Raw genomic sequence first — 14,322 nt, 5'->3', positions numbered from 1 at the left:
AGAGACACACAGAGAAAGAGAGACAGAGACAGAGAGACAAAGAAAGACAAAAGACAGAAATAGAAATAGAGATGGAGAAAGTAGAGACAGAGAAAGGGAGAAACTGAGAGATAGAGACATGAGCACCCATGGGTTGTGAGGCTATGCACTGGGCCCTGTCCCTTCTGGTCTCAGACCTCCCCGGACCCCCACTGCTCTCAGAACAAGCCCAGCCACCCCTCACCCCCGACCTGTGACCCGGCCCTGCTACCCTCTCTGATCCCACCGGTCCCTCTCCGTCACAGCTCCACCAGAATTCTGACCAGGCCGCAGTCTCTCCCTGGCCTCCAGGTCTGTGCCCAGGCTGTGCCCTCTGCCTGGAATCCCTTCCCTCCTCTTCCCCCTGCTCACCCTGCAGGTCTCAGCTCAGACCCTGCCTCCCCCAGGAAGCTCACCCTGAATCCCTCTCCAGGGGCAGGTTGAACAAATGTAAGAAATCAGAGCTAGAAGGGCCATTAGAGTCCAGGGTTGTCAACTCAAATACCCCTACATCCCAAGACAAGAGTTAGAAATGACCAAGGGGCTGGGTGGGGACTGTGGTTGTCACTACTCAGCCCTAGTCACCAGCGGCCAGACCTTTTGATTTCTTAAGAAAAGCCGGCAATCTAGGGTTTTATGAGAAGTTTCCCAACTTTTAAGTGTTGGCAACTAATTTCAAACATATAAACATGCCTGTGAGCAGGATGTGGCTGCAAGGCTATCGGTTTGAGACCCATGATTAATCCAACCTCTTGTGCCACAGATGTGGACACTGAGGCCCAGAAAGGGTGAGCCACCAGCCCCAGGTCAGAGCGCATAGAAAGTGGCGGGGAAAGGGCAGCCTTTGTCCCAGCCGAAGCCCGGCTGCCCAAGTTCAGGGCACATGCCCCCATCCCAAGGGAGGCCATGCCTGAGAGTTCTGGGGTGAGAGACAGGTCACAATACCACTGCCCCCCGGCCTGGACCAGGCCGTATCAAGCACTGACCAAGAGAATGATTCCCAGCAACCGGCTGGCCTGGGAAGCAGGAGCTGGGAGGGTGGAGGCGAGGGGTGCACTCCCCTTTCACTTCGGTGACCTGGACACGACTTCCGCAGGACTTGGCAGAGCTGGGGGAAGGGATGGATCTTGGTTCACTCCCCATCTGGAGAAGCATGCTCTTCCTCTTAGGCTGGGCTCCCGGCCCAGAGCCTCCCTCAAAGATCTTGTTAGGCGGCTCCTACATGCCAGGCCCATCTCAGTGGAGCTCATTCTACTCCCCACAACCTCCCTGACCTCCCCTCTCTCCATCCCCCCAGCTCACTCTGCCCCAGTCACCGTGGCTGCCCTGCTGTGCCTTGACCATACCAGACACCCTCCCACCTCAGGGCCTCTGCACTTGCTGCTCCCTCTCCCTGTACACTTTCCCATTATCTAGATGGCTCCTGTGCTCACCTCCTTCAGGCCTCTGCTAAATGGAGCTTCCCATGGAGGCCCTCCCTGACTGTTCACCCTGCTTAAAATTGCAAAGCATCCCCATGTTCCCTATACTCCATCGGGCTTTATTTCCCCCACCACACTTACCACCATCTAATATATGTTACACTTGTTTATCTGTGTATTCGTTTCCTGTTGCCAGCTTTGAACAGCACAAATATATTATCTTATAGTTCAAGCTGGGTCTCATTAGGCTAAAATCAAGAGGCAGGACTGAGTTCCTTCTGAAGATTCAAAGAGAGAATCTGTTTTCTTGCCTTCCCCAGCTTCTACAAGCTGCCTGCATTCCTTGGCTTGTGGCTCCATCATCTTAGCCAGCAGCGCTGGTCAGTCTCTCTTATGCTGCATGGCTGGCTCTGACTCTCTGACCTCCCTCCTGTACTTATAAGGACCTTGTGATTACATTGGTCCTACTTCACCATCCAAGTTCATCTCCCAGCTCAAGGTCAGCTGCTTAGCATCCTTAATTCCTCCATGCCATAGAACCAATCACAGGTTCCAGGAATTAGGACATGGACGTGGGGACAGACTCTCTCTTTCTCTCTCTCTCTCTCTCTCTCTCTCTCTCTCTCTCTCTCTCACACACACACACACACACACACACACACATACATACACACACACATACACACACACACTGACACAGTTTTAGGAGGGCACAAATACTGTCCATCTGGTTTACCACTTTAGATCCAATGCCTGGCACTTAGCAGGTGCTCAATAAATATTGGTGACTAGATGGGTGGATCGAGTAGAATGTGGCAGCTGAAGGGAAGGGAGGCATGAGAAGTGACCCGGACACCCCAGGGCTCCTCCCTATCTTACTTATGAGGAGACCTTGGCTCTGAGGGACCCACCATGCCTGGGGCTGGGGAGCTATGACTTAGCCCCTGGCCTCGCTATGTGGGCCAGAGCGCTTCCCGCACCGGCATCCTACGCCTGAAGAGCAGAGAGAGGGTGGACATGGGTGTTTCCACTCCCTCATCACTTAGCTCAGTGCATTCCTGGAAGGAACCAAGATTCTCATTTTTCTAACAGACCCTGCCCCTGTGTGGGAGGAGTAGAAAGAAGGCCCGAGGTCTGGGCGCCTCAAACAGGGGCTAGTCCCGGCCCTGACCCCTTCCAGTACACCTGTCACAAATCTTAAGAAATCCCCTCCTCTCGCCCTGCCAGGCCACACGTGCACACGGCTGCCCAGCCCTGCCTCCCATCTGGGGGCTGTAGTGAGGGGAGGGCAGGGGGACGTGCAGCAGTCACCCAACATCAGTCACATAACAGCTGCTCTGCCCCTTCCTGCCCCGCCTGTCTTCCCATCTTCAAAGGAGGCAGGCTCAGGCCCAGGTTTCCTCATGACTGAAAAACATTCCGCCCCAAAGGATATGAGCAAGTGGTGTTCTGGAAAGGAAGCAGGAACAATGTCTTTTCAGCATGGCAAGCGGTGCTCGGACAAGTAGCGCAGCCTGCAGAGACCTTGGGAACAGATTGCTGAGTGAAAGAAGCAGAAACAGAGGGAGAACTTATCTGTAAGTTAAAAACACTCACACATAAAGTAGCACTACTAGTCTTACAAAGACACATATACACCCCGGGACACATGTCATGGGCCTGGGCATCAAGGATGAAGGAAAATATAAAATAAAATAAAATAAAATATTAAAATAATATAATAAAACAAAACAATGGAGGTCCTTGACATAAGCCAATGAGAGCATGTTTAGCTCAACAAACAAAAGGTGTCTTTTTCACCCTCCAATTTAAAAGAGAAGTTTAAACTATACCAAGATACCTGCTTTCATTTATTAGAGTGACCAAAGAAACCCAAAGTTAGCACACACGCCGTGAGCAAAGTTGTGGGGCTACAGGCATTCTCACACATTGTTGATGGGAGAATAACTTGGTACAACCTCATAGTGCAATTTGATCTTACAATTGAAAAGCAACATGCACAAGTCTCCAAAAAATCTGATAAATCTGATTCACACACACACACACACACACACACACACACAGATATTAAAGTGAAAGACAACTAATCCAGTACTGTTTGCTAATAGCAAAAATTGGGAATAACCTGAAGATCCAACAAAAAAAGAATGACTAAGTAAAATATGATCAAACTACACGAGTGGAATACTATGCAGCTGTGAAAAAGGTCTATGCAGCCATGTACGTGCTGGGTTAAGAAGATCAACAAGGTATGGTAAGTGAAAGAAGGCAAGATGCAGGGCATGGGTGTATTCACTTCTGTTTGTGTAAGTCACGAGTGCCTGTGGTCATGTGTGTTTACAGATGTACACTTTTTCTGGAAGAGCTCACGGGGAATGGAGATCAGGCTGTCTTGGGAACATGAATTTGGAAGTGTGGGGGTCAAGGGTGGAGAAAAGACTTCATTTTCACTGCATACCTGCTTGTGCCATTTGAATTTTTTATCATTTACCTGCCTTACCTATGTGTTTAAAAATATATAATTTTTAATGTAATTTTAAAAAATAGAAAAGCGCCCAGCTGATGTGGCTTCGTGGTTGAGTGTTTGATCTAAGAACCAGGAGGTCATGGTTTGATTCCCGGTCAGTGCACATGCCCAGGTTTCAGGCTTGATCCCCGGTAGGGGGTGTGCAGGAGCAGCTGATCAATGATTCTCATTATTAATGTCTCTATCTCTCTCCCTTTCCCTTCCTGTCTGAAATCAATAAAAATAGAAAAAAATAGAAAAGCAATGTTCATTTATCACAACATTTAAACAATGAAATGAAACTACTACTATTAACAGCTTCATAAATGATAGAATAAATAATCTAACATTTTGATATGTGTTTGTATTGTTTGAACTTGTATGATGGGCTGCATGACTTGAAATTAAACAAAAATCCTCTTTGTTTTTAAGCCAGAGACAAGCAAAGAGGCCAGCGTAATTATAAAGGTGAGTGAAGACATTGACCTGGACAAGCCGCGGAGACAGGGAAATGGCCAGTTTCAGGAGACGAGGATTGGAGACAGGTGCTCGGACAGGAGGGAGGAGGTGGCACAAGTGTCCATCGCCAAGTCCACACTGGGCCCAGGCGTCTGTCCTGGCCAGGCCCAGGCTAGTGAGGGGGCCTGGACAGGGGAGACTGGGGTCAGGGTGAGGAACTCAGTGATAGGGGTCCTGGGGCACCAGGAGTGGGTACAAGGGTCCCGGATATTAGCGGTTGGGACTCCAGGTCAGAGCAAGATTAACCAATAATGTACTCGGTTTCAAGAGTTGAACTCCAGATATACATGGAAGTCTGGAGTCTGGATTCACTGCTGAGAAAGAGGATGATGCGATGATGATGATGATGATGATGATACTAACAATAAAAATAGCAGTAACAGTGGCCAGCACTTTGTAGCTCTTGAAAGAAACCAAGTGCTTTACACAAGTTAACTCATTCAGTCCCCTAGATTAGTGTTGTTATCCCCACTTCACAGATAAGAAAACTAAGGCACAGAGAGGTTGAAGTCACTTGCCCAAGATCACACAGCTTATGTGAGATGGAGAAAGGCAGGATTCACCACTGAGCAAAAAGGAGGTCCCTTCACCCCCGAATCCCAAATCCAACCTTCCTCAGTCCCTCTGCCTCTCCTGCCACCACCGCACGGACAACTGCAGCACCAGGGAGAGAGACTGCTCACCTCCCCGCATCTATGCCCACGGTAGATGGTGGCGATTTGCCAACCTGGTGAGTGAGAGGAGCCCTTCCTTCCAGGCCTGGGGAGGTCATGAACGCTGGGGAGGCTGTTATGGTTGGATAAGAGAATGTCGTTCTTGGGAACCACTGAAATATTTAGGGGTGAAGGAGCATCACGTCTGCCAGATATTCTCAAATGGCTCAGGGGCAAGGGAGGATTTCTCCAGAAGAAAGAGAGAAAGGATGAATGATGACACAACTCTAACAAATGGCAACAATTGGTAAACCCGGGTAATGGCTTCTTTAGACTTCATTATACTATTCGAACCCACAACCTAAGCATGTGCCCTGACTGGGAATTGAACCCTCAACCTTTTGGTGCACGGGGCAATGCTCCAACCAGCTAAGCCACTCAGCCAGGGCCAAACGAAATGCATTTAAAGAAAACACAGCCGGAAACCTCCCTGCATAAACACATTCCTTAAGGATTTGTGACGAGGCAACTAAACGTCCTTGTGGCCACCTCCAGGTGAAGAAGTGGAGCTCGGCCACTTCCCCCGCCCAATATCACACAGCGTATGTGAGAGGGAGAAAGGCAGGACACCCCAGGCAGGAGCCCTGCCCTACTCACAGCCCCCCTCCTCCAGATACACCCTCTTCCCTGATGGTCGGGTCATTGTTTGTGTGTCTTCATAGTTCTATCACAGCTGTGGGCAAACTACGGCCAGCGGGCCGGCTCCGGCCAGTTCGGCTGTTCTATCCGGCCCACGGAGCCGAAAGAGCGGAGGATTCTCTTGCTCTCCCCTCTGCTCCTTCACCAGCAGCAGTGTTAACATGGCAACGTCGGGAAACATGGCCGCAGCTCCTTCTTCTGAGTGGGAGGATTTATATCCGCCCATTCAGTAGAAGGAACAACCTCTCAATCTTCCAGAGGCTCATTGTAATGCCCACGGACGCATCCCCCGACATCACCCTGGGAATGCGTAGACAGGTTATCGTGGTGATGTAGGGAGACACGCCCCTGGAGAGCACAGTATCAGAGCATTAGCTAAAAAGGAGACCAACAACACTGTTCCCACTGAAGTTGATGTTTTAAAGACCAAAAACCTTTCAACCCAGTCTACATTGCCATCTACATCTACGTCCCAGGCATAATTTGGAAGTTGCACTAAAGAAAATGTTTAATTTACTGTTTACACATTTTGTTCTTTTCTATTTGTTTTAGTTTTAAATTATTTTATTATATTTAAGTTTAATTTGAAAGGCTTTTGTACCTTTCCTTTGTTAGGCAATTTTATTTTGCCTTTGCCATCTTCAATATAAGGTATGTTATTGTGCTATGATTCCTCCATTTTTTGACGTTTCAAATTATAATAATTAGTGTTTACATTCTTCTTGTTAAAATGTTTGAAATGAATAAAACTATTGAAATTAAAAAAAAGACCGTACCCTTTTATGTAATGATGTTTACTTTGAATTTATATTAGTTCACACAAACACTCCATCCATGCTTTTGTTCCAGCCCTCCGGTCCAGTTTAAGAACCCATTGTGGCCCTCGAGTCAAAAAGTTTGCCCACCCCTGGGCTACACGCTCCCTCGCCCCCGTGGGGCTTGACAGGGGACCTCAGGCTGCGCCCTCCCACCCTGGCGTCAGGCTGGGGGACCTCAGGCCTCACCCCCCGCCCCAGTGCCAGGCCAGGGGACCTGAGGCCATGCCCCCCACCCAGCAGGGCTTGACAGGGAACCTCAAGGTGGGCTTCCTGTCCTGGTGCTGGGCTAGGGGACCTCAGGCTGCTCCCCCCGCCCCGGCACCAGGCTGGGGGACCTCAGACCACACCTCCCACCTGGCAGGGCTTGACAGGGGACTTCAGGCCAAGCCCCCTACCCTGGCACCAGGCGGGGGGGTCCTCAGGCCACACCCCCCGCCCCAGCACCGAGCCAGGAGACCTGAGGCTGCGCCCCCTGCCTGGCGGGGCTTGAGAGGTGAACTCAGGCCATGTCCCCCACCTGGCGGGGCTTGATGGGGGACCTCAAGGCACACCCCCACCCCGGTATGGGCTGGGGGAACTCAGGCCACACCCCCCATCCTGGTGCTGGGCCAAGGGATCTGAGGCTATGCCCCCTGCCCAGCAGGGCTTGACAAGGGTGGGACTGGCCAGGTCTGGATCTAGCCCAATGTGGGGGGGGGGGCAGGCGGGTCTGAGTCTCACGTGATTTTGAGGCGCATGTGGGTGGGCAGGGACTTGACTCTGGGTCCCCTGGTGCGCCCAAGACTCTGATAGGAGGAAGGTTTTCATATACATTTTACTAATTTTCTTTCATCTCTGACACTTCTATTATAGAGAAAGGGCAAATAGCAATATTAAATTATTTTCTCTAATTAATCCCCTTTTAATGTGCACGAATTTCGTGCACCAGGCCACTAGTGTTTAATATTAGAAGTGTTTGGGATCTGTCTTTAGAAGTTTAGTGATGGTTTTGTGACCAAAACTATGCTGCAGGAACTTAACTCTTGTTTATACCAATTAGTCTATGGTAAAATGGGTTTCCTTATACGTTCTTTCACTTGAAGTTGCAGTTTCCAAGAACCTACTGACAAAATAAATGAGAACTCACTGTACCTACTTCCTCTCAATGAACCTAATTATCTACTGGTGAGGTTGAATTCAAACTTTCTCTTCACAGATTAAAACCTCTTGATTCAAATTGATTTTTACTTTCTTTAGAAACATTTAAATACTTTAAGGACATATTCCTCTATTTTGGATAATGACATGAGCTTAGTGGTCACCATTTTCAAAATTATATATTGCAACTTGATAGCTATTGAACATAAAGGCCAAGATTTTAGTGGACAAAACTGGAAACAGAAAGGACAGTCATCTGAATGTGGGTGCATATCTACATTGGTGACCATCCCATTAGAAAAAGTGACAATGGCCAAAACCGGTTTGGCTCAGTGGATAGAGCGTCGGCCTGCGGACTGAGGGGTCCCGGGTTCGATTCCAGTCAAGGGCATGTACCTGGGTTGCGGGCACATCCCCAGTGGGGGGTGTGCAGGAGGCAGCTGATCGATGTTTCTCTCTCATCGATGTTTCTAGCTCTCTATCCCTATCCCTTCCTCTCTGTAAAATATCAATAAAATATGTTTAAAAAAAAAAAAAAAAAAAAAAGAAAAAGTGACAATGTTCTGGAAAATTCTCCCTTTGGTTTTGACTTCCTTTTCAGGATTATTAGGACATATGAATAAAATAACATTTGAAAGAACTTAGAAAAGTATAAAGCACTATACAAGTAATAATACAAATAGTAGCTAATCATTAATTGGATACCTTTCTGTGTTCGGCACTATACAAAGCACTTTGCATACATTATCAGCAATACTTTAAGGTAGGTATTATTATCTTCATTTTACAAATGAATGTAGGTAACCTGCCCAAGGCCATGTAATTAAAAAATAGTACATGTAAAATATGAACCAAGATCTGTCATATTTAAAATCCTATGCTGCTTGCAATTTACAATAGCTAAGATCTGGAAACAGCCCAAGTGCCCATCAGTAGATGAGTGGATAAAAAAGCGGTGGTACATTTACACCATGGAATACTATGCAGCTGTAAAAGAGAAAGAACTCTTACCATTTGAGACAACATGGAAGGACCTGGAGAGTATTATGCTAAGTGAAATAAGCCAGTTAGAGAAAGATAAGTATCACATGATCTAACTCATATGTGGAATCTAAAGAACAAAATAAACTGATGAACAAAATAGATCCAGAGACATAGAAGCATGGAACAGACTGATGAATCTCAGAAAGAAAGCAGCGGGGGGTGAAGTGGAAAGGGGGAGAGATTAACCAGGTAATTTATATGCATGTATGCATAACCCATGGACACAGACAATAGTGTAGTGAAGGCCTGGGAGGGGTGGGTGCGGGGTGGAGGGGGTCAATGGGGAAAAAGGGAGGACATCGTAATACTTTCAACAATAAAGATAAATTTAAAAATAAATAAAATCCTATGCTGCTAACTACTATACTCATTGACCCAGCTTCACTTTCACTGCATCCATAACTACATCTATATGTATACATTTAGATAAATTTCAAATATAGTACATTCCCACCCTGGCCTGTGTTGATAAGTGGTTAGAACATTGGCCCCACACACCAAAGGGTCATGGGTATGATTCTTGGTCAGGAGCACATGTCTGGGTTGCAGGTTTGATCCTGGCCCCCGTCAGGGTGGCTATGGGAGGCAACTAATTGATATGTTTCTACATTGATGTTTCTCTATATATATATCTCTCCCTTCCTTCCTCCCTCCCTCCCTCCCACTCTCTCTAAAGCCAATGGAAAAAATATCCTCAGATGAGGCTTAACAAAATATATATACTACATTCCCAGTGGAGAAATCTATACTAATAAAAGGGTAATATGCTAATTAGACCAGGTTGACTGGACATCTTCCGGTCGTCCTTCCGGACAAAGCCACGGTGGCAGGGGTCAAGGCAGAGGCAGTTAGGGGTGATCAGGCTAGCAGGGGAGAGTAGTTAGGGGTGATCAGGCAGGCAGGCAGGTGAGCAATTAGGAGCCAGCAGTCCTGGATTGCGAGAGGGATGTCCGACCGCTGATTTACACCAGATCCCTATGGGGTCCTGGATTGGAGAGGGTGCAGGCCGGGCTGAGGGACCCCCTCCCCTACATGCACAAATTTCATGCACTGGGCCTCTAGTTAAAACATAAAAGAAGTATTTAAAACAAATAGTTAAATTTCCCTTTGCTATCATCCAACTGCTATTTCACTTTTATTCATATTTGAAATGGTCAAAATTCTGTATTTGCCTCAAAAGGAATATTTTCTTACTAAAGATTAAGCAGAAATGTTCTAAAAATATCTATTTTAATAGCTCCCCTAAAAAAAGGTCTGTTTTAATTACAATAAATGGAATAGTTATTACATTTCTTAAACATGATTCTGTGAAGTGCACTTCAATTTTCAAAGCAAACATCTGGACTATTAAGATAGTCCCAATTAAACTTGTTGCTTTTATTACAAATGCTTTAGTTAGTTGAGCTGTGATGTAGACACAACCCAATACCTCTGCCTTTCCATTCAACTATGGTTCCTCCTCTGTCAGCTCTATCATGTGATACATTAGTCAGGAGCCTGGCATTCCATACAGATTTGCTTCACTCTCCAATAGGGCAGGTGTATTTATTTAACAAATCTTTGGCAGTGGCACAGATTTTTTTTTTTTTTTTGGTCTGATGAAAAAAAAAAAGAATGCTTTATTATACAATTGTCTACTTGTTTGATCCTAATTTGGAGGAGTCTCAGTGTACCTCCAAGTACCACATTTCAACCTGAACAACCCATTTCCATACCTGCTAAACAGACATTGCACACTAGGACTTACATAGCAGAGAATGAATTGGGTGAAACTTTGTCTTCTTTCTTCTCCACTCTTTTGGTCAATTCCTGTTCAGCAAGTTCCAAGCTGGCTCAGTGAGATTTAATTATTCTTCAATGTTTTTCGGTGTCAATTAGAAGACAATAATAGCATGCTGACACTTTCAACATTTTGTGACAGCCAACAAAATGCACTGCAGCAAATGACAGTCTCAGCTCACAATGCGGGGACCTGAGCCTTTATATTCTTTCCACGTAGCTTTAGTGCCCAACTTCCAAAAAGCTGGCTCTAAAACCCAATATACTCTCATTGAGTCATCCTTTTACAATGCTATTCAGAGTTTCTGGATGATCCTATTTTGATCCTCCCTTGTCCAGAGACAATAGAACTCTGACTAATTCATGGGGGTGTCAATATTCTGGCTGAATATCACCTGAACACATATTCACATGTTTGTGCCATTTGCTATGGCTGCATTAGGACTGTGAAGAGAGGCAGCCCCAGAATCCTAGGAGAAAGACCTACCAGCCTGAGTATTAGTATGTGAGTTGGAGACATCTCTATTTTATAGCCATTCCCACCAAAATTTCTACAGATATTTAAAACAGAATGGATTTCTTGGTGCAGCAGGTCTTTAAATAATGTCAGTTCATTCAACATCATTTTGTTATAATGTTGGTGAGATGCCATAGGAACTTAACTTTTGCTTTGGGCTGATGCAAGAGCCTAGTGCAGTGTTGGGAAAGGTGTCAGCAGGAACTGTGCTACTGCCAGGGCCTGGGGCTGACTTGTCCCTCTTCCCATCGGTGCCAACAATGTGTTGACGAAATTGTAAAGAAAAAGAAATACTCATTCACTGTTGGTGAGAATGTAAACTGGTACAGCCACTATGAAAAATAGTATGAAGATTCCTCAAACAATTAAGAATACAGTTACCATATGACCCAGCAACCCCTCTTTTAAGTATCTACCAAAAAAAATGATAACATTTATTTGTAAATATATATGTACCCCTATGTTCATTGCAGCATTATTCACAGGGGCTAAGACATGGAAACAACCAATCATCTTTATAGATGATTGGATAAAGAAGATGTGGTACATATATAAAATGAAATCCTACTCAGCCATAAGAAAAGAAGAAATACTACCATTTACAACAACATGGATGGATTTTGAGAATATCAAGCTAAGTGAAGTAAGTCATATGGAAAATTCAAGAACCATATTATTTCACTCATATATGGGATATAAAATTGAAAGCAAAAATGAATAAACAAGAAAAACAAACAAACAAAAACTCGTACATGCAGAAAACACTATGTTGGTTACAAGAGGGGAAGGCTGGTAAGGGAGAAAGCAATGGGTAAAGAGTCAAATATATGGTAACGGAAGGATATTTGACTTTGGATGGTAAACACACAATGCAATACACAGATGATGTATTATATAATTGTATACTTGAAATCTATATAATTATATTAACCAATTTCACCCCAATAAATTTAATTTAAAAGAAAAAAAGATATTGGATATTGATGAAGCTGAAGAAGCTATAAAGGCTCTTAAAACTGAAAGTGATGTTCAAGAACCAGCTGAACCAGAGTATGATCTTGACATTATGCCTGACAATAAAAAGAAGAAATAGAAAAATGTCAAATTCCCAGATGAGAATGAAATTCTAGAGAAATACAAAGCTTTAGAAGATGAAGACAGCAAAAAAAATTATGATCTCTCATTCAGTAACCATAAAGGCCCTACGTAGGCAAGCTCAGAAAGAAACTACATGTATGAGGAGCTACTGAATCAAGTGTTCAAAATCATGAGGGAAAATAATCCAGATAAGGTTGCTGGAGAGAACAGTAAGTTTGTCATGATACCTCCAAAGGTCGTCTGAGTAGGAACCATGTAAACTTCTTTTGTCAACTTTACAGATATCAGTAAACTATTACATCATCAGTCCAAACATCTAATTGTGTTTTTATTGGCTGAATTGGGTACAAGTGGTTCTATCTAAGGTAATAAGCAACTTGTAATCAAAGGAAGATTTCAACAGAAACAGATAGAAAATGTTTTGAGAAGATATATCAACAGGGAGAGAGATGGCGGCCAAATAGGCTCTTTTCTTGCACCTCCTCCCAGGGACAGACTGGAAATAAAGGTAATTGGGGAACACTCATCCATAATTACCAACTGAGGTCCAGCTAAAAAGGAGACTTATATCAAGGAAGAACAGAAAACACCTGGAGAGTTGATAAAAAAAATCCAAGTATCCACTAGATCCCACTAGACTGTATATGAGGATTGAGACCCACCCAAGGGCAGAGTAATATTCTGGGACACTCTCAGAGGAGAAGCTCTGTGATGGGAAACACACCCACTACTTCCCCTGTAATCTGAACAGCACACACACACCCTCACGGGAGACCCAGAGTTCTATACTCCTGATTCCACCTACAGCCCTTTCAGAAACAGACTTTTGAATGATTAAGATTGACAGCTGGCTGGCAGGTGAAGGCAGGTTGAGGTGGAGCCCACGGAACCTGGGAAGTTTTATGACCCAGCCCTAGGCACTGTGCTACTAACAAACAGGCCTTAGAGTGCAGCCTGGCCCCTCCCATGCACAGCCAAGTCCTGTGGAGACAGATACAAACTGTGGATTGCTTGGAGCTTCAAACAGGTTGCTAAAAGCTAAAGGAGGACAGTTTCTGATAATGGTTAGCACCTAAGTACCTCACAGGGAGCCCAGAATTGGTAGACAGAACAGTCAGCCACAGTCATCAGAAGAATGGATACAAAGGGAGCTCCCAGGAGACATGAAACTCTGCTGAGATGAACACCACTTCACTTTTTTCCTTTTTTAAATTATCTATCTGCTTTATTGATTTATTATTTTAGTCCCTATTGTTTCTTTCATATACCTAACTTTTCTTTTCCTTTTTCCTATTCTATTGTTTTTCTTTTTCTCCTGCTTTCTCCTCTATTTTCCTTTAAGAAAATTTTTTCCCCTCTTCTTTTATACCATTTTTCTTCCCCTATTTATTCTTATCTTCTTTATTTCATCTATGCCACTTCATATGCCTTTTTCTTCCCCCATTTTTCTCCTCATATTTTTTTTCTTTTATTCTATCATTCCTATCATTAGAGAATTCTAATTCTCTCTCCATTTGTGGTTTCTTTTGTTATTGTTGTAGGGGGTCCTGTGTATGTTTTTGTTTTGTTGTATTTTGTTGTGTTCTGTCAGCACCACCACAACAGCTCACAAGACATGGTCAGGGTGAACCTTATAGTCAGCCAGCCTGAGAAGAGATACCATCCACAAACAGGATAACACCATTTAAGACCCAATTACAACAGGATAACCCAAATAATTTAACCAAGGTGCATTTCTAGAGCACCCAGCTTAGTAGATCACTGGTCACCATTGGGTCCCACAAAACACCTACTGCATAAGACCACCCCACAAATACATGGAGGCATAACAGTTTTATCTAATACATAGAAACAAATACAAAGGGACAGAAAAATGGGGAGACAAAGAAACAATCCCCAAATGAAATAAAATGAAGAACTGCAAAAAAAGGAACTAAATGAAGTGGAGGCAAGAAATTTAACATATAAAGATTCAAAGTAATGGTTACAAGGGTGCCCAAATAACTTAGTGAAAACTATAAGCAACTTAATAATAACTTTATGGAACACAATGAGAACTACACCAGCATAAAAAAGAGTTAGAAATGATACATAAAAAATCAAGTGGAAATAA

At 44.5% G+C, this 14,322-nt stretch overlaps 1 pseudogene across 1 annotated transcript; it reads left to right on the top strand.

Annotated features, from left to right (window-relative positions):
• The first annotated feature begins 3,712 nt into the window (after positions 1-3,712).
• On the top strand, positions 3,713-13,887 carry LOC308240209 (eukaryotic translation initiation factor 2 subunit 2-like; annotated as a pseudogene). Its single transcript has 4 exons — positions 3,713-3,745; positions 4,378-4,579; positions 12,074-12,717; positions 13,801-13,887. The product of its transcript is annotated as a eukaryotic translation initiation factor 2 subunit 2-like (transcript).
• The last annotated feature ends 435 nt before the right edge of the window (positions 13,888-14,322 follow it).

The sequence above is a fragment of the Plecotus auritus genome (assembly GCF_963455305.1).
Source record: "Plecotus auritus genome assembly, chromosome: X".
Taxonomy (NCBI): Eukaryota; Metazoa; Chordata; class Mammalia; order Chiroptera; family Vespertilionidae; genus Plecotus; species Plecotus auritus.
The sequence above is the reverse complement of the archived record's forward strand: the minus strand, read 5'-3'. Positions and strand labels throughout refer to the sequence as shown.